Source organism: Humulus lupulus, chromosome 5 (assembly GCF_963169125.1).
Source record: "Humulus lupulus chromosome 5, drHumLupu1.1, whole genome shotgun sequence".
Lineage (NCBI taxonomy): Eukaryota > Viridiplantae > Streptophyta > Magnoliopsida > Rosales > Cannabaceae > Humulus > Humulus lupulus.
In genome coordinates this window covers 223,476,398-223,496,550 of record NC_084797.1, presented here as the reverse complement: position 1 = coordinate 223,496,550, position 20,153 = coordinate 223,476,398, and the positions used below count along the sequence as shown (strand labels likewise).

General features: G+C 34.6%; 1 long non-coding RNA gene across 1 annotated transcript; it reads right to left on the bottom strand.

Annotated features, from left to right (window-relative positions):
• Nucleotides 1-813: 813 nt before the first annotated feature.
• Nucleotides 814-2,585, bottom strand: LOC133834006 (uncharacterized). The gene is made up of 5 exons (XR_009893266.1): nt 2,483-2,585; nt 2,146-2,381; nt 1,743-2,063; nt 1,567-1,674; nt 814-1,490 (listed from the first exon to the last, which is right to left on the bottom strand). It is a non-coding gene; the product is annotated as an uncharacterized LOC133834006 (long non-coding RNA).
• Between the last annotated feature and the right edge of the window lie 17,568 nt (nt 2,586-20,153).

Here is a 20,153-nt window from a genome sequence, read left to right as displayed (position 1 = left end):
TTTTAATTTTTTAAAATTAAATTATTTAATTTTATCTTTTGAATTATATCACTCAAATTCAAATTGGGCCTTAGAAACTTTTCGGTGTTAAAACCCAAAGTTTAATTATTTTAAAACTTTGTTTAAAATAATTAGAAAATTTGTATAATTCAAAATGGATTTGGTAAAAGGGGTGGCATTGGCTCAAAAAGACTACATCTCAAGGTTGAAGATCAAAGTGCTCTTCATCAAGCCTTAGTTAGTCTAGGTTACATTTTTTCATGTATATTTTTGCAAGTGTTGTAATATTTTCTAGAAATATCCAAAAGTTGTCATACCCACTTCTATTTTATTTATTTATTATAAATATTTTAATGTCGTTATAATGTTTAATATTTTGTCACTAAAAGAAATTGGGATTTTTGCGGCGAACAATTTTGCTGCAGATACCCCTAAAATTCGTCGCAAATAAGTCGCCGCAAAAAGTTCGTCGCAAATACCATTATCTGTGGTGAATAAAATTCCCACCACAAATAACCTCATTATTTGCGGTGAACATACAGTCGCAAAATCAGTAAATCTACCGCAAATAATGCTGGATTTGGTCGTAATTGACCCTTATTTGAGGTGAAAATATAAAATAATTCACCGCAAATAGTCCTATTATTCGTCGCAAATGATGGATGATTTTTCTTGTCTGACTCTTATTTGTAGCGAACAATTCACCGCAAATACAATATATTTTTGCCGCAAATAGTGTAACAGCAATAAAGAATATTAAAAAAATTAAAATTTAATCTATAATAAAATTTATAATCAGAATTGCATTCTCCATTAATTGATAAGAAAATAAACCATATAATCTAAAATTAATAATTTTCTTAATAATGTTAAAACAAATAAACACTACTATTTATATAACTGTGTAATCTATCCTAAGTTGATCACATCATCATCGTCTAAGTCTTCTGGAAACTAAATGACTAGGGTCGGTGGAGATCGTGGTGGAGGTGCTGACAAAGACACGTCATTTCTAAATGTAGATTGAGGTATGATTGGCGGGGGAACATGTGTAGGAGTGTCATCTCCGAACATACGTGGAGGCGGTGGTGGAGTTTGTGAAGGTGCAGCCACATACATCACCCACCATTGAGTTACTTCATCCGATCTCATTGTTTAATGTGGTAGGCGGGATTCAGGAGGAAGGCGCTGAGATAGGAACTCAATGTCTGCTTTCTATTGCTTAGCAAGTTAGCCATCGCCGGTCCCATAATGCTATTATTATCATTGGATTGAGGAGGTTGGGTGTATGACGACGACTGTGCCCGAGCTTGAGATTGACTGCTGGAGGCTTTTTTCCCCTTTAATGTGCGACCAACTCCTCGTTAATGCCCGAGATGTTCACCCAACACTTTTCTCATGATCATCCTTTCGTCAACAGAACTTACTTCATCAGAAATAGAAGACGGGACTTGCTGGCTCTGTGCTTCAAAATCTTTGTACATCATTTCCTATTTTTATAGAAAAATATCAATAATACATCCAAACCATAGTGATTTTAAGGTCAAACAATAAGATAAGTCTCACATAGTCTGTTTTCACTTGCTCATTGACGAATTCTTCTTTATCCTTGCGGGTGTGGAATTGCTTCCAACTTTCAATGTAACTCGGTACATTCCTAGATTCCGTGTTCGCCTGAACACAAAGAAACAACTTATTAGATAATTAATTTATTAATAAAGAATTTTTTTTTTGTTACTTACTCTATCATGGCGGGCCACCACGAATTACTTCGATCCTTGAGTAGAATGATACTTCATCAGTTCCCTATTGGCCTGATTCATTTCTGCCTGTTTAATTGATTTCTCATCCAACCATAAGTCAATGCATTGTTTCCAATGTTCAGCATTAACACCACTGTGGGGGTTGTTGAGGGACTGCTCTAAGTTCTTATCATCACCATAAATTTTCTTGAAGTGCGCCTTACTACGCGTTTTCCTATCACAATATTTGACGTCGTCATCATCATCTATAGCCTCCATAATATGATAATAGTCTGGCCGCCTTGCTATATCAAAATAATGCTACATTTTGAAATAAAAAATATTAGTAAAATGGCGTACCTACAAAACATATATTATTTAGAAATATATTAGAATTATTTACCTTTATAGTGGTGTAAAGCAACTATTTGTATTAATTAGGCACTTATTTCCAATTCAGAAAATATGGTGGTAATTTGTTAGTCATGATGTTACTGACTAAACGTGTGAACCATGTTCCATGCTTACTCAATGGCTTATAAGTTTCCAGGTAAAAAGTTATTGGAATTGGTTTGCCATCTTTGCGCCTTGCCTTTTCGAGTTCCTGGCCCATTCCTCCTCCATGCCTTTTACGCGGAGCTGTATTATTTATTTGTAGAACAAAATAAAAACATTGATAAATAATAAAAAAAATCGATCACTTAATTTTTGAAAATTAAAAAATGACTAAATTTTATTACCTGACTGATAAGATGAAGGGATCCTAGTAGAATCAGGGGGAGGATCACCACCTGCATCTCCATCATGAAAGTGTGTGACATCTGCTGACATTTTTATAACAAAAACATTTATTGAAATATGAAAAAATTAGTTAGTGTTAATGTGAGACACACATTTCCTTAATAAAAAGAGACATATTATTATTTCTAAACATAACGTTTTGTTACATATATGAAAACAAAATTCTACTACATAGAGTAATCACTATCATCAATACTTGAAGCTACATTAATGGGATTCAAATTATCACTATTGTCATCACTAATGTCTTAAAGTAGTTCTTCCTCATCATTTGCTCCTCCTTCTTCATCATCATCATCGTTAATAAAACCTTCATCGCCACTGTCATGGTCTTGTTGATTAGTATTAGAAGGACGAGACACGACATCAACATGTTGAGCTGGTACGTTAGACTGCTGCACAATCAACTCTCCCAAATGGATAGTTAGGATGAAATTTGATGAGTTCTCGACATGGAAAACATAAATTTCAGTGATGACTTCATTAGCCTCCGGAATATCCCAAACAAGTCTATGATTTACATCTTGAACCACCTTCCAACCTTGACCTTTCAACAGATCGTCAAGATAGAAAACTTGCTTCGCTTGGGTTGCAAGTATATATTGGCCATCTTTATACCATTCACCAGTGACATTTATACTAGTAATATTATTTTTAGTGATTGATTTGTTCCTACTCGGATCAGTATTGAACCATTTGCACCGAAATAATACTACTTTATATTCACCACTATAAGATAGTTCCAATACTTCCTCAAGCTGGCCATAAAATGGCAAACCTTTTTTCTCCAGCAACAGATACTCCATTATTTTGTGTAATGTAATTCTGATCTCGATTATGTGTCACAAATCAAACCCCATTCACAATAAGAGCTTGGTATGAATAGGCAACCCGAGTTGGTGCAACTAAAACATCTATATATAGATTAAACTTAATTTAAGATCCTGGACAATAAAACGATATACAATGTTTGGGTAAATAATTTGGTAATTACAAAATACCTTCTTATGAAACCATGTACAAAACTCTTTATTCTGTAACTCCCCATGATTAATAGATAAAGGATTGTTGACACGTTTTTCGTCAACTTAAATAGTAGAGCAATTAAACAATAAAATACTGGTGCAAATGAACCACAAGGAAAACAAGAGGATTTTTATGTGGTTCGACAGTTAACTCTGCCTAGTCCACGAGTCTGTGTTATTAAGACTTGGGAGTTTTCTGGAAACTTTTCAGAGAAGAGTTGCCCAGAGTTTTCTCTCCATAAATCAAAATTCGGTCATTTACAAATGGTGATTCCTTCTCTATTTATAGGGAAGGTTGCAGAATTCATTCCCACATATTTCGGGAAGATATTTTGTAAATCAATTGAAATAATGATACTAAATGCATAATCTCCTACATACACGGAAACGTCCCATGAAGATCGGGAACGAATAGCAGATTCAATTATATACCTTAAATATTGGGATTGTTTAATTATAAACATGTTCACACGTAATGGGTTATCCCAGATGATTCATCAAATCTTCTAGATCAGAAATTGGCATTGAGTTTGTCGAGACTATGAGTCAATCATGAGCTTGCCACCCAACTTCGCGCTATGCTCGGGACAAATAGATGCTGACGAGGCTGTCGTATCCGAGCTTGCACTTCCTGAGCTCGAGCTACCTCGCCTGAAGGCAATCGGCGAAAAATATATTCAAGTGTCATGCCATTGCGAGCTCAGAGAATACTTGAGGCTACAAATCCTCGAGATCGTTGTTTGCTTCAGAGAGGTTCAACGGTTGGACCATATGATAACCACATGTATTTCGAGCTCACACTTGACGAGCCTAGTTTTCGGGGTCATAACTTCTCATCTCGAAATCTGGGTGTAACATTTTTCCCCCTCAAAAGTATTAGTTCGAATCCCGTGAAAAGGAAACTTTTGAACTGCCCTCCTTGGAAACTGTACCATAAATTGTACTCAAGTGTAGACACGCGTCAGCTAGGTATTGGATGGTCAGAGTACTTGAGTGCCTTTTACACAACACGCACGTCCATCCGTTTGACAACTTTATGGCGCCACTCTTCCATTTTCCCTTGGCCGTTTGATCAGATATTGAAAGTGGCCAATGGTACAGATCATTTCATTGTTTGGTATCCTTTGGGGGTCTATAAACACGCCATCATCTTCCTTATTTCAACTTTACATTTTGAGTTTTCAGAGAAAAGAGAACAAAGAAAACCAGAACTCAAAAACTTCGGTCCTTGCATGTTCTCCAAGTCGATGAAGCAAAACACTGCTTGTCTGTTTGACTCTGTGAAATCGTTCTTGCAACCTTTTCTTTGGTCATCCATTTATCCGTTCCCATCATCTACATTGTGTAAGTATCTATTCTTGACCCCATATGTTCATGTATATACTTTGTTTTTCCATGCATGTTTATGTTATTTCACTTAGGCACATTTACTAGTTTTGCACTAGAATGCTTTGGTCAATACCGTGTAATTTTTAGGCTCTTCTGATGTTACGGATTTTCCAAACCCAGAATCTTTCATGAATGATGCAAATTCGGCTCTTTTACTGGGTTATTTTAATTTTGAATATCATATCGTGTAGACCAAGAAACTGGGTATAGGATTAGGGTTTTCAAATTGCACGTTTCCCAAAAATATCACTTTTTGAGTAACCGCCAACTTTTTTCCCTAAAAATCCAGGATTATCAAAAATAAATCCACCTTTCCCCCTTTACGTGGAATACACGCTCCGAGCCTGATCTCGCTCGTTTGATCGAGCACGTTCCATAGTCTCGATCATTCAAGCTTAGACCGTCTTGATTTTTATTCTTTCTCTTGTTCGCCTGGCCCTGACCCTTTTTCTTTCTTGCTAGATGTCGCAGAATTTGGAGAAGCGATGGGGGTCAAGACTTGCGATTCCTTATCTACCGACAACTCCGAGCCCGGAATCACCTTTTACTCGGAATCAACGCTTGATTCGGGAGCACAAACTGAGGTGTGAGCAAGAAGACACCCAAGCTCATTTTCAACGCCAGAATGACGAGGTTGAAGAGAGAAAGAGGAAAAAACTTAGAGTCGCGATCTATCCAGACCCGGACCCCGAGCCCAGACCAATCCCTCTCGATCCTGCTCTCAAAGTGACGGTCGCATTTAAACCAGGCAAACTCAAATTTTCAATGATGGAAAGACCATCTAATCCCTCATCTACCTCGCAGCCAACCACTATTCCCATCTCGAGGGGAGAATTTTTTGAGGCCGAGCATTACTGGAGCTCGATTTCTTCACTAGGGAAGATCTCTCACATATTTTCCCTTCATGGTCTTAGATTATCGGGCTCGCTGAGGTGTTGAGCTCCTACCTCCAGCGAGCGAAGCTGCCGTGCCCCGGGAAATGGTAGTCCCGATGATAAGTTAAAGTTTGCGGCTTGGAACCACGAGCATATGAGGGCAGAGGCCTTATTGCCCTTGAAGTCCTTTTTTAAGGACTTTCTGGATTTTGTTGTGCTCACGCCCTTCCAACTCCATATCAACTCATACAGGGTCTTATCAGCCCTGAGGTCGCTTTACCACGAGCTAAAGTGGGAAGGTCCTTCACCAGAAGAGATTTTGTATCTCTTTTGTTTGAAAAGCAACCCCTCCCGAGCTCGAGGAGGAGATGGATTCTACTACCTCTCGAGCTATCCAAGGGAGAAGAAGATATTCAAGGACATGCTGAATCATCCTTCCAACTTTAAGCTGGCTTTCTTCTGGATAGATGGCCTAGCTCCTTCTAGATGTTATTCGTTCAGAAGAATCCGTAAGTATTCGATCTTCTTTCTTTTCGTGCTCGTCTTTTGTTTAGGCTTAAACCACTCATAATATGTTCAATTCTCCAGCCAATTATTGCTGTCCCACTCCCTTGGATGCAATGAAAGAGCATAAAGAGGCCTTGCTCCAACTTCCATATGGCAGGCGCTCCCTGTCCTTTCATGCTCGACTTTTGTTTAGGCTCGAATTATTCCATAATGTACTCCATTCTTTCAGCCAACTATCACCGTCCCACCCCCACGGATGCAATGAGGGAGCATAAAGAAACTCTGCTCCAGCTTCCATATGGCAGGCGCTCCCTGTCTTATCTTCTTCACGAAGATAAGCTTCAATCTTGTGGTCTCCTAGAGAAGGACCAATCCACAGATGATACTACCTACAAGAAGTATACCAATTGGGAGTTTGTGCCTCTCCCCACCGATAAGCTTCCTCAGAGGTGAAGCTCGAAAACATGACCTCCAGCTCACCGTCACAGAAGTCTGTGTTCGAGGAATGACGCTAACGACGAGGCCTCAAGCTCAAGTGACAGAGGTAAGGTCATTCTTAGCTCGGCCTTGTGGTATCCTTCCCTAATTAATTATAAACCCGACACCCTGATCTTATGTGAAGATGATAGGGACAACTTTTATGTATGGTCTTGGGTAGATGATAGGATCCATAGGTTTGATAGCTGGCTAGGGAAATATGACACAATGTACAGTCTGAATGAGGTTTGGGATGGAATAGTCGTCCAATACGGGACAAACAACTATAGGGACCTTTCGAGGTTTACTTCCACGTATAGGGAAGGGACTCCCCCTGCCTCCTTCAAAGATAGGGGAATTACGTGGTCGCCAAGCACAAGCTCGGGGGAGAGTTCCAGTTAGGTTCATTGTCACTTGTCTTTAATTCCTTTAGTTGTCTGCTTTACACTAATTCTAGCATTTTGAGATCATTTTCTAAGGTGATTTGATCATGCAGGTACTATGGACTCTGACCTTGAGAACATGCTTGCCAGTGGTGAGGGGGCCAAGCAAAGCAAGCGCTTGAGAGCCTCGCATAAGTCTGGTCGACCTGCTAAGGTCCCTGGAAGGACTGAGAAGACTCCTCCTCCACCAGCTCCTATTGTTCCAAGCCCGGTAGCGAACCCCACTCCCCAGGTCGACATTCCTGCAGGAGACGCTCCTCCTTTGCCTCCAACTATCCGGATCCTTCCAATACTCAACTCAGTTCCGAAGAAACCAGCTATCACTAAAGGGCGCCTATTGTCGAATTCTACTCATTCTTATGAGTATGTTGTCGACAACGCTACCTGGACTCACGGGGCCACCCTCGAATCAGACGTCCTTTCCCAAGTAGGCCAAAGCATCAGCAATCTCGGGGCTCCTCAATGGCAGTTCCTGGTCAATTCTTGGGACTCTAATGTCCTTTATGACAAGAGTACCGAGCTCATCTCTTCGGTAATTTTTCTTACCTCGCTATTTATTGTGATTTTATTCGGTGCATGCTCTAACTTGATTTGTTTATGTGTTAGGCTCTTACTATAGTTGCTCAGCTGAATTATAAGCTCAACAATGAGGTTCACGCGAGCATGTCCTATGCTCAGGAGTCAAAATATCTCCAGCTCAAGCTCGCTAACGAGTTTAAGGCCGCAAGGTCAAAGCTGGAGGCTGAGATTGAGAAGCTGAAGGCCGAGCTCAAAGAAAAGAGCTCCAAGGTTGAGGAGCTTGAGAAGATGAATGCCATGCTCGAGGAGGAGAAAAAGGCCACCTTCGAGATAATAGAGGGTGAAAAGGCTTGTCTTCTCGAAGCATTTAAGCAGAGGAAGGATCAGGCAGTTGACCTGGCCATGTACAGAATTTGGGCCAGCAACGTCGATCTCGACACAAGCTTCTTAGGCTCTTTTGAGGACGAGTTTCTGGCCAAATGGAAAGCTCGGCTAGAGGCAGAGGAAGCTGCTCGGGAGGATGCTGAGAAGGCTAAGGAGGGTGCTTCTGCCTCCTAAATCTCAATCATGGGCTGCGTCCCTCTGAAACTTTTGTAATAGTTTTTAGCTTTTGTTTTTCATGCCCTTGGGGCAAACACAACTTACATCTCGTAAAAGAGCTATTTACTTTCGATATTTTTAATACCATGTTCATCTTCATTTTAATATTTTTGCCTTACATCTCTCTGATCGAAATATGTTTAAGTAATTTATATTAAAAGTTTGCGTTTATGCTTGTTTATTCATACAAACACGTGTTGGATTTAAGCTCGAGTTTCCATGCATTGTCGCATAGTTTGTTCTATATATCCATATCCGATCTCGTTATTTGTCAAGGTCGAAACTTACTTTTACACTACAACAAAAATGTTTTTTACCGGCGGAAATATTACCAGCGGAGACAATCCGCCGGTAATAATACCATCTTTACCAGCAGAAAACGAAGTCCGCCGGCATTAATTCGGTTTTATTTTTATTTTTATTTTTTTAAAATCCGCCGATAATAATAATTAAATATAACCGTTATATACTATTACCGGCAGACCTCCGCCGGCAATAATAATCTATACATTTAACCCGATTCATGTCCAAAGGTCTACGATCGTTCGTTCTCCCTCACGCAAACCAGAGGACTCCGACCGAATTGAGCTTAGTATATAAGTTTTGTTTTGATGATTTTATATTTATATTATATATATAATGTATAGTATTTATTCACACTTACAGCGGCGGCACACCTCCTCAGAGGTCTACTTAGTCTTCACGGCCGACATCTCATACCTGACAACACTTCTCTTTCACGCAGTAAGTTCTTGTTGTTTTTTTATCTCGAGATCTTGTTTTTCTTGTACACCAGTTGTATGTGTGTTTAAATTTAGTAAATGGAATGAAGGATAGAGTATTTTATTTCTGCATATTAGATTTGCTTATGGTGTTAATTCATTGTTCATAATGTATATATATATGTGTGTGATTAAATTTAATACATGAAACTAATAATAAAGTGATGAATCTCTGTTATTTTTTAGTATTTTTGAATGTCATGTTTTGTTTTATTACCATCTGCTTAGAGAGAAAAAAGTTGTCATTTTTTAGTTCTTGGGATTCATGTCTTTATAGGTTTTATATTTAAACATGTTTAGGCAATCCTTATATGCTATGACAATGATACGAACGATTTTCTTCAGCAGAGCAAATAAACTGCAGCTTTGTGTTTTAATAAACCACATAAGAAAAATTATATTCAAATAAAGCTATTTGAAATTTCGGGTAACAAATTCTTGTTTATGAGAATAATAAAAATTAAATAATTAAAAATTTATTTATTAAAAAGTAATTATTAAATAATATATATAAACAATTATTAAGTAATTATATAAAAGAGTAGTTATAGGATTAATTAAATAAAAATAATTTCAATTAATTACATATTAATTATTAAGTTTTTAAAATAGTTATAATTAAATATGTTAAATAAATAATTTATTAATTAATTAAGTAATTAATTTATTTATTTATTATTAATTAATAATTAATTAAATAATTAGGAAAGATTTAAATTAATAATATGATAAATAAATAATTAAATGATTATTAAATAAATAATTAAGTATTAATTAAATAATTAATTTTTTAGTAAAGGAAAAATTAGATAATAGATAATTAATTAATTAATTAAATAATTAATTAATTAAGTATAAATTAAATAATTAGTAAACATTAGATAATAATAATTTATTTAAATAAAGGAAAAATTAGATAATAATTAACTAATTAATTAAATAATAAGTAAACATTTAAATTAATAATATGATAAATAATTAAATAAATAAATAAAAAATTAAGTGTTAATTAAATAATTAATTTTTTAGTAAAGGAAAAATTAGATGATAGATAACTAATTAATTAATTAAGTATTAATTAAATAATTAATTTTTTAGTAAAGGAAAAATTAGATAACAAATAACTAATTAATTATTTACTAATTAAATAAATAAATAAATAATTTTAGGATAAATTAGATAAAATAGCATAAAATATTATGATAAAACATAAAATAGCATAAAATTATTAAATGTGTTATAATATAATATAGCAATTATATTATAAAAACATTATAAAGTAGCATAAAACTATTAAATGTTTTATAATATAATATAACAATTATAATTGTTTATATTATAAAACATTTTAAAGTAGTTTAAAACTATTAAATGTTTATAATATGATATAACAATTATATTATAAATTATTTTAAAATATAAGACTATTCACATATCGTAAACTTATATACTTTTATAACACTTTAGATGGCGATCGACAAGACTTGGACGACATTGAGAAATCATGCTTGTCGAGAATATTGGAACGGTCTACAAGCTTTTTTGACGATGGCATCGAAATATAAGGATTCCTCTGGTAGAATTAGGTGTCCGTGTGTTAGATGCATAAATAATAGGCTTGAAACTTTACCTATGGTGAAAGCACACGTATTCGATTGGGGTTTTCATCGAGGTTACGAGAAGTGGATATATCACGGTGAAGCGGAAGCAGATGCCAATGTGGTGGACGCCAACGATGATGATGTTGATGAGATGATTCCAATGGTCGAAGACTTCCTTCTACCTACAACCGAAGAAGTAGAAAATAATCCTGCGGCGGGACAATTTTATGACGATCTGTTTGAAGAGATTGAGGCTGAGTTATATCCTAGTTGTAATTGGATATCTTCTCTTAACTTTTTAGCAAAATTATTGCATTTGAAAGTTAGGGGCAAGATTCCCAATAAAATCTTTGATGAATTACTGAAATTACTAAAGCTTGCATTTCCGAAGGGAAATAAAATTCCATCGACGTACTACGAGGCTAAAAAAAGATTACAGAAATTAGGGTTAGGGTACGAGTCAATTCATGTATGTGAACATGATTGTTGTTTGTTTTACAAAGAGCATTCAACTAAAGAGACTTGTCCAATTTGCGGAAGTAGTAGATGGATTTCTCCTGAAAAAACTTATGGAAAAAAGGTACCACATAAGGTGATGCGTTACTTTCCATTAACTCCTCGATTAAAAAGACTGTACAGTTCAAGACTTACAGCGAAGCAAATGTTATGGCACTATACTGGGAAATCAAAAGACGATGGGATAATGAGACACCCAATGGATGGGTTAGCGTGGAAGGATTTCGATGCCAAACATCCTGATTTTGCTAGTGAACCTCGGAATGTTCGTTTAGGTTTAGCTGCAGATGATTTCAATCCGTTTGGCAACATGAGTCAAGCATATAGTATGTGGCCTGTGGTGTTGGCTAACTACAATCTTCCACCTTGGATGTGTATGAAAGATAATAATTTCATATTATCCATTCTTATTCCTGGACCAAAATCACCGGGAGAGGACATGGATATATTCTTGAGACCATTGGTGGATGAGTTAAAGGAGTTGTGGGTTAACGGTGTCGATACAAGAGATAGTATAACCAACACATGTTCAAGTTGCGTGCAGCCTTATTGTGGACAGTTAACGATTTTCCTGCTCGTAGCTATTTATCTAGATGGAGTGGTCAGGGATACAAAGCTTGTCCGACGTGTAATGAAGACACAACTTCTGTTCGAGTGATCGGTAAGACATCCTACATTGGTCACAGAAGATTCCTTCCAAGTAACCATCGAATGAGAAGAGACACTCAGTTTGACGGACAAATCGAGAGAAGACATCCACCAAGACGTTTTACTTGTGAGGAAATATTAGAACAAGTAAACAAACTTGTACCACAAGTTCCTGGAAAACACGAGATGTTTGGAGGTGTCAAACGTAGGCGTATTACAGAAGATCAAAATTGGAGGAAGAAAAGCATATTTTATGAGCTTGATTATTGGTCTTTGAACACTTTAAAACACAACATTGATGTCATGCATGTGGAGAAGAATGTGTGTGATAGTTTGTTAGGCACAATTTTGGATAATGATAAATCCAAGGACACCGCTAATGCAAGACATGATTTGAAAAAGTTTGGAGTAAGGGAATCGTTGTGGATATATGAAGATGACAGCGGAAAGTTAATGAAGCCTCATGCCCCTTATGTTCTCACATTTGATCAAAGAATGCAGTTTTGTAAATTTATTCGAGATGTGAAATTTCCAGATAATTTTTGTTCCAATTTAAAGAAGAAAGTAAATGTTGATTTAACAAATATCAGTGGTTTAAAGTCCCACGACAGTCATGTAATAATTCAACGATTACTATCAGTGGGTGTTCGCAAGTTTCTTTCAAAGAGTATATCGACTACCATTTCTGAGTTATGTAACTTTTTCAAGCAAATTTGTGCAAGAACTATAAAGGTTAGCGATATGGAGGAAGCACAAAAAGATCTTATTCTAATATTATGTAAAATGGAACTCATATTTCCTCCAGCCTTTTTTGATATAATGGTGCATTTGATTTTACATTTGCCTGAAGAAGCAATTCTGGGTGGACCGGTATTTATGCGTTGGATGTATCATTTTGAAAGATACATGAAAAAATTAAAGAATTACGTTGGAAATAAAGCTCGTCCTGAAGGGTCGATAGCCGAGGGTTATGTTGCAGATGAGGCTTTGACATTTTGTTCGATGTATTTCAAAGGTGTTGAAACAAGATTTAATCGTCTTGATCGCAATGAAGATGAGGTGACACCAAGAAATATTTTTGTATTTCAATCGCAATGTCGACCTATAACTAAAGAAACTCTAAAGCCTCTTGATCGTGCAACTCGTGAACAAGCAAAGTGGTACATATACAATAATTCACCTGAAATTCAGAAATATTTGGAGTAAGTTTCTTCCCAAAAGTTGCTTTTATTTAATTGAAAATGCTTTCAACTGATTCAAAATTTTTGTTCTTATTTATAGTGAACACTTAGAAGAAATCAAACAGAAATATCAGGATGGAGATCATAACATTTTACATAAGAAATATTTTCAGCAATGGTTTCACAAGAAGGTGAAAAAAAAAACCTACCCTATATTCTTTCATCCTTTTAAGTATTGTTTTCAATTCTCTAATAATTTTATTTATTCTTTTAGATATATGACTTACAAAAGCTTGGATCGTTAAAGAATGGTGACGAGTTGCTAGCTTTAGCATCTGGATCAGATCATTTAGGAGTTTATTACGAAGGTTGTATAGTGAATGGTGTTCGATTTATGTCAACCAAACGAGATTTAAAGAGGAGCACTCAAAACAGTGGAGTATTTGTTGCTGGAACAGAAGATTTTAACTATTATGGAATACTTGAAGAAGTATTAAAGTTAACATTTACTGGCTCATATTCTGTGACATTGTTCAAGTGTAAGTGGTTAAATACAAATCCAAGAAGGAAAAAAATAATTATAGAGAATAATATTACTAGTATAAACACTAGCGGGGAATGGTACAAGGATGACCCATATATACTTGCAAATCAAGTGAAGCAAGTATTTTATCTCGATGATTTACTTAGAGGAAATCAGTGGAAAATTGTTGAGGGTGTAAACCATCGACAAATTTGGGACGTCGAGAACTGTGAAGCTAATTCAGACGTTGATGTGGTACATGATATTAGCTCATCAAATTTTGTGTTGACTGTGGATCTCGGCGAGTTGGTTATGCTACCTACTCAAAATTCGATTGACATTAGTACAGTACAAAATTTAAATGTTAGTCAAGAGGATCACGAGTTAGGCGATGAAGAATTAGATGAAGAAGATGATTTATTAATTGATTTTTGTGAAGATGATGTTAATGCTAATTTAGTTAATGATGAAAGTGATAGTGATTATTAGTTTTATGTAATGATTACCTTTGTAACAAACACAAAAATTTGAATTTGATTTGTATTTTCCAATTTATGTTGATATTGATTTTGTTTAATGTTATTTCATTACTTAATTAAATTTGATGGTATTAAATCTTAAATTTGATTTCTATTCTTATTATTAAATCTTAAATATTTATGAATACAAGAGAAATGTCAGCTGATATAGTATCATATCACGGCGGAGATGGTGGTGGTCAAGACCCCACATATCCTAGCAGGATACCCTCAACTTGCGAGTCAAGTTAATATCTAAATTTTAGTTATGTGATATATTTTAATCGTAATCTGTTTAAATGTTTAAGATTTACTACTTTTTATTTTTATGTATTAAACAAATTAATAGATCGTCCTGCAAGAAGGAGGGGACGTGACCCTGCCAGTAATATTAATATTGAAAAACGAAGGCGGGATGCTGGCAAACCACTTGAATTGCAACTTGATCCGGCGACAGACAAAGTGGTTGGTACTGAGCACCAATCTTTTGTTTGTCAATTGAGTACTGAAGTTACATTACTATTGCCAGGACATTATTTAGATTTTAAAGATGTTCCTCAGTAATATAAGGACCAGGTCGTTCAAAAGATGAAGGTAAAAAAAAATATCTAATTTTTTTATATTATACATTTTAGTCTATAAAAATGTAAACTAACAATTTTTTTTTTAGTATTACTATAATATCGATGGGCATCCAGAACCTGAAAGAGTTATGGGAACTCTGTATACGGAGATGCGCAAAAGATATTCTAAGAGAAAGAATATTAGGCATACTCATTTCCTAAAATATTATTCTGGAAATCTAAATGATTTGGATAGTGCTCTCAATGCTATTCCTGACTTGTGCTCGAAGGAGAGCTGGAAAGAAATCGTCGATTTGTTTCTGAGCCCAAAGTTTATAGCGCGATCCACGCAGAACAAGAAAAATAGAAAGGAAATGAAGTATTTGTCGACGCAAGGCTCTAAATCAATGGCAGCGATCCGTAACGAATATGTAAGTAAAATACATAACTTTATTTGATATTATTATATTATTAATTAAACTAACACTATTATTTTGTAGGATGAACTTGATGAGCATGCTATTGATGCTTGGAGAGATACTCATATAAAAAAATCTACAAAGACTTGGGTTAGCGAAACTTGCAAAGAACTACATGTAAGTTAAAGTTTTTTCTTTCTTTATTGATCTTAAATTATAGTAATATTGGTTTTTTAACATTTTCTTTTGGCAGGAACAAATGACCCAAGAGATGGAGAGGCAAAATATTCAAAGTAGTCGGTCAGGTTCTGAATATGCATCTAGTGAAGGTTCTACTGCTAAATCAATACAGTATCAGGTTATGGATAAAGTTCTTGGCTCGAGGTCTAATTATCAAATAGGAGTAGGATACAGGCCTAAAGGCAAAGGGAAGAAATCAGCATCTAGCTCCACAAGTCGAAGTCCAAGCCAAACTCAGTCACAAGTTCCTACTAATGTGACTCCAGAGATGATGGGAGTTTTGGCTGAGATGTGGGTTAAGATGCGTGATAAGGTTGAGTCAGGAAAATTTTAGACTGATTCTTCCCTCCATGACCCATGCTATGAAAGTTTATTGCAGCAGTTCTTACCTTCTCAACAACAAGGTAGTACATCTAATCAAAGCCCGGGGACGTCGTCGATGCCACAGCAACCACAACAAAATTCTCCAAACATATCTGGTGGTTCCTCTCAATCGCCACTTTTTAATTATATGTTTGGACTTTCTTCCCAGTTTCCTCAGACACAACCTATGGGAAGTCAGTTTGGAGGATTACCGCAGCAACAACAACAACAACCTATGTATGGTCAATTTGGGCCGTTCATGCAGCAGCAGCCGATATATCCTTATTATGGAGGATCGACACAGCAGCCCGTTTATAATCAGCAGTACTACACTTCTCCGAATCAACAACAGCAGCAGTCTCCTTTGATTCGCCCACAGCCTCGGCCATATTATCCTTCGCCGCCAGTACCACAGTCTCATGAAGGTTTGAGTCGAAGAACGAATGTTGAAGATTTTTTAAATGAATCTTTTGATGAAGACAATAATAATTAGTTTAGGTTTTATTATTTATTATTAAATTTAAGTGTATGTTTTTTTTTATTTTGAAAAGACAATTTTAGTATTTTAAAGTTGTATTTTTAATTTGGATATTAATTTAAATAATATTGATTTTATTTCTAAATTTTATTAATGTTTTTTTAATTATAAGTTTAGTTATTTAATATTAATTATATATAATTTATAAAAATTAATTATTTTTTTTAAATATGTTTTACAATTACTAGCAGAAACCGCCGGTAATAATGTGTCTGACATGAATTCTGACCAAATTATTGTCGGCGGGAGGCTAGTTCTGCCGACAATAACGACCTTTACTGACCGGTTTTTACCGGCAGTTTGTTGCCGGCGGAGCCCGCCGGTAAAAGTATTGCCGGCGGCTTTCCTGACTATTGCCGGCGGTTTTCTCCACCGGTAATAACCGTTTTTGTTGTAGTGTTACCACGCACTCGGAAGTACTTAAGTGATATGTAAGCTAAGCAGTTTAGTTGTATCTTGCTTTTTGTAGTCACTTTTCCTCATCCTCAGGTAGCTCCCCAAAGTTGTGAGGTTGAGACTTTTGTTGCAAAATACTCCAGCCTCAGTATCAACTTAACTCGCAGTAGATTAATCTTTTTCCCCCTTGTGTCGATCGATTTTAGCTGGTTTGTTCCAAACCTATTTAGGTCATGTTTGGTTTGTAATCCATACACTTATATATTTTCGATCTAGTTATGTCTAGATCACACTGGTTCGCGTATCTAGTCATATCCAGACACTTTACTTTTAATAATCTGGTTATGTCCAAATAATTTTAGCTCGTGCATTTGGTTATGTACAAACACTTTATTTTTAATAATCTGGTTATATCCAAGTTATCTTAGCTCACACATTTGGTTATATCCAAACGATTAAATAATCTGGTTATATCCAAGTTATCTTAGCTCATGCATTTGCTTATATCCAAATGCTTTAATAATCTGGTTATGTCCAAATTATCTTAGCTCACACATTTGGTTACATCCAAACGCTTTAATAATCTGGTTATATCCAAGTTATCTTAGCTCGCGCATTTGGTTATATCCAAACGCTTTAATAATCTGGTTATGTCCAAATTATCTTAGCTCGCACATTTGGTTATATCCAAATGCTTTAATAATCTGGTTATGTCCAAATTATCTTAGCTCGCGCATTTGGTTATATCCAAACGCTTTATTTGATGTCGGGTTAATGGTCCAGGCATTTGTGTAGTGCACGAAAAATAAAATTTTAGTTATTAAAATTTGTGTGTTTTATTTTGTGTTAAGTGTGGTGAATTGTCTTATTTAAATGTTGTTTATTTTATTTAGTTGTTGTTTGTTTTATTTAATTGTTAGAATTGTTTGTAGAATTTTTGTGAAATTATTTGTTAGGTGATATTTATTTATTTTTATTTTAAAAAATGTGATTATGCGAGTTTTGTTTGTATGCACTAAGGTGCATGATAGATAGTGGTGCACCCTAGTGATTTAGTGTGGGAAAGTGCATGGTAGCATGGTACACATGTGTAGATTTTCTACACACATTATATTTCCTTATATTAGATTTTATTTGAATTAATTTATAAAAAAAATAAAAAATAAAAGGAAGAGGAAACCATGTTGGACGTGTGACTTAGAGTGGGAAAGGAAAATGAGTTATTTATTTATTTTATTATTCAAGTAAATTAAATTTGAGGATAATGGCTATTTTGGAAAAGGTAGTGATCATCTTTTATTTTTCCACCTATTGTCATAAAAATAAATAAATATGAATTAAGACAAAATATGGAGAGAATAGGAAACTTACCTTTTTCTTTTAATTGGGTCATTATGGAGAGAATTAGGTTAAATGGGGAATGAGGTGAAGAGAAGAGCCATTTTCCTTGTGGCTGCCGTGTGTTGAAGAGAGGAAGAGAGAGAGAGAGAGAGTGGCGAGCTAGAGAGAGAAAGGGGAAGGGGCTGCCATTTTCTAGAGAGAATGAGGAAAGAAAGAAAGAAGGAGAGGAAGAAGAAGAGGGGATTCAAAATCCCTAGGTGTAGGTAATCAAGTTTGTTGTTTGTTTTTCTTTTCATTCTCTTCTTCTTGAATCTCGAGAAATAATGTTTTTCTTTTCCTTGTTTTCTTCCTTGTTCTTGTTGGGGATTCGAAAAACATAGGTGCTCCAGAGGAGAATCAACCTTGTAGAGTTGATTTCTATCAAGGAGGTAGTGAATCTATCCATTAGTTGTTATGATGATGGGACTTGATATTATGATGTTGGGATGTTTGTGGCTTTGATGGATTGTTTTGATGAGGGGTTCGGCCTAGTCATAATCCAGGGTTCATGGTGTTATTTTTTGTTTATTTTTGTTTATATTGATAAGCATATTTGTGAGGTTGAATGAATGGGATAGGTTGATTTTGGATACTCTATGTTTCGGCCTATGAATGTGTATAGATTCCCTATGTTTTTATGTTTTGTGATTTTCAATATGTTAGATCCATGTTCTAGGACCTATTTAATTTGGGTATAGTAATAATTTGGAATCTTGATAATTGGATCCATTAAATTTTGATAGGATGTATACGATATTATGAATAAATAAATTATGGTATGCATGGAAAAAAATGATAGAAACATGTTAGGTTTAATATGAAGGCATATATGGATATTGGTGTTTATGTTATTGATGTATGTTGTTATTTTTGTTTGGTTGGATTTCATGTATGAACTCATTGGAAATAGAATAAGGTTTTGTATGGTTGTATATGAATATGTGTTAGTTATTTCCTTTGAATTATTTGTAGAATAAGAGCATGTTAGGATTTGTGACTTATTGTGTTAATTAAACATAAATGATCTTGTATGAACTTTTATGAGGCATGAGGTAAAAGATAAAATTCATGGTGATTTATGCTGGCTGATTTTGTGATTAAATGGTGAAAAGATTGATGAAATAAGGATATGTATGCATAAGAATGACTCTAATGATATGTGGTGTTTGTGAAAATAAAATGGTGTTTTAATTTACACTTAAAATGATGTTTTTGCACAAATAATTGCCCACATATATTTTTTTATATTTTGATGAAAATATGAGTTTTAAAAAAATGAAAATGGTGATTTTAATGATAAATGTGATTGCTCGAATTTTTTTTTTGTAAAAAAAAATGTGAAGTGTGTTTTAATAAGAGGAATTTGATTAGTATTTGGAATAAATTAATAGGTAATATTAAAAGTGGTTTTTTTTAATATAATATGAGTGTTAATTTTATTAGTTATGATTTTCCTTTATTTTGATTAAGAAAAATGTTGAATTTAATTCACTTGTGATTTTAAAATAAAATAGTAGCTGAAAGTTTAGTTTAATAAGTTTAAAATAATTATTTGATTTTCACATGTGAATTTATGTTACATAAAATTAAGTCTTAAAATAATTCAAGCAAAATATATATTTTTTCCCACACTTAAAATTTATATTTTCTCACATCAATTATGTAATTCTATTAATTAAAATTAAATTGATATTTTCTAAGGAAACATGATAATCATAGGTATTTTAAATAAATTTCAAACCTTTGTTATTTCTTTGTAATTTGGAAATAATAAATGGATTTATCACATTTTTTTTAAATGGCTAAATAAAATTATTTTTATGAAATAAAAATAATGTCTTGAGAGATTTAATCAACCTAGTAATTAAAAAAGATAAATAATGATAAACAAAGCATCTTACAAGTTTATTATTTCTAAAAACGATAGAAGTAAGACGTGTAGAATTGTCGTTTTAAACGCCACATTTACGCAACGTTCCCACATATGCATGTTACATGCAAATTCACTTTTACGTCTAAAATTATGTCTATTATGCTACCATGTAGTTTTTTATAGAAAGATCATGCATGCAATAAAGGTAGAATGAGCATTATTATTTTTATGATC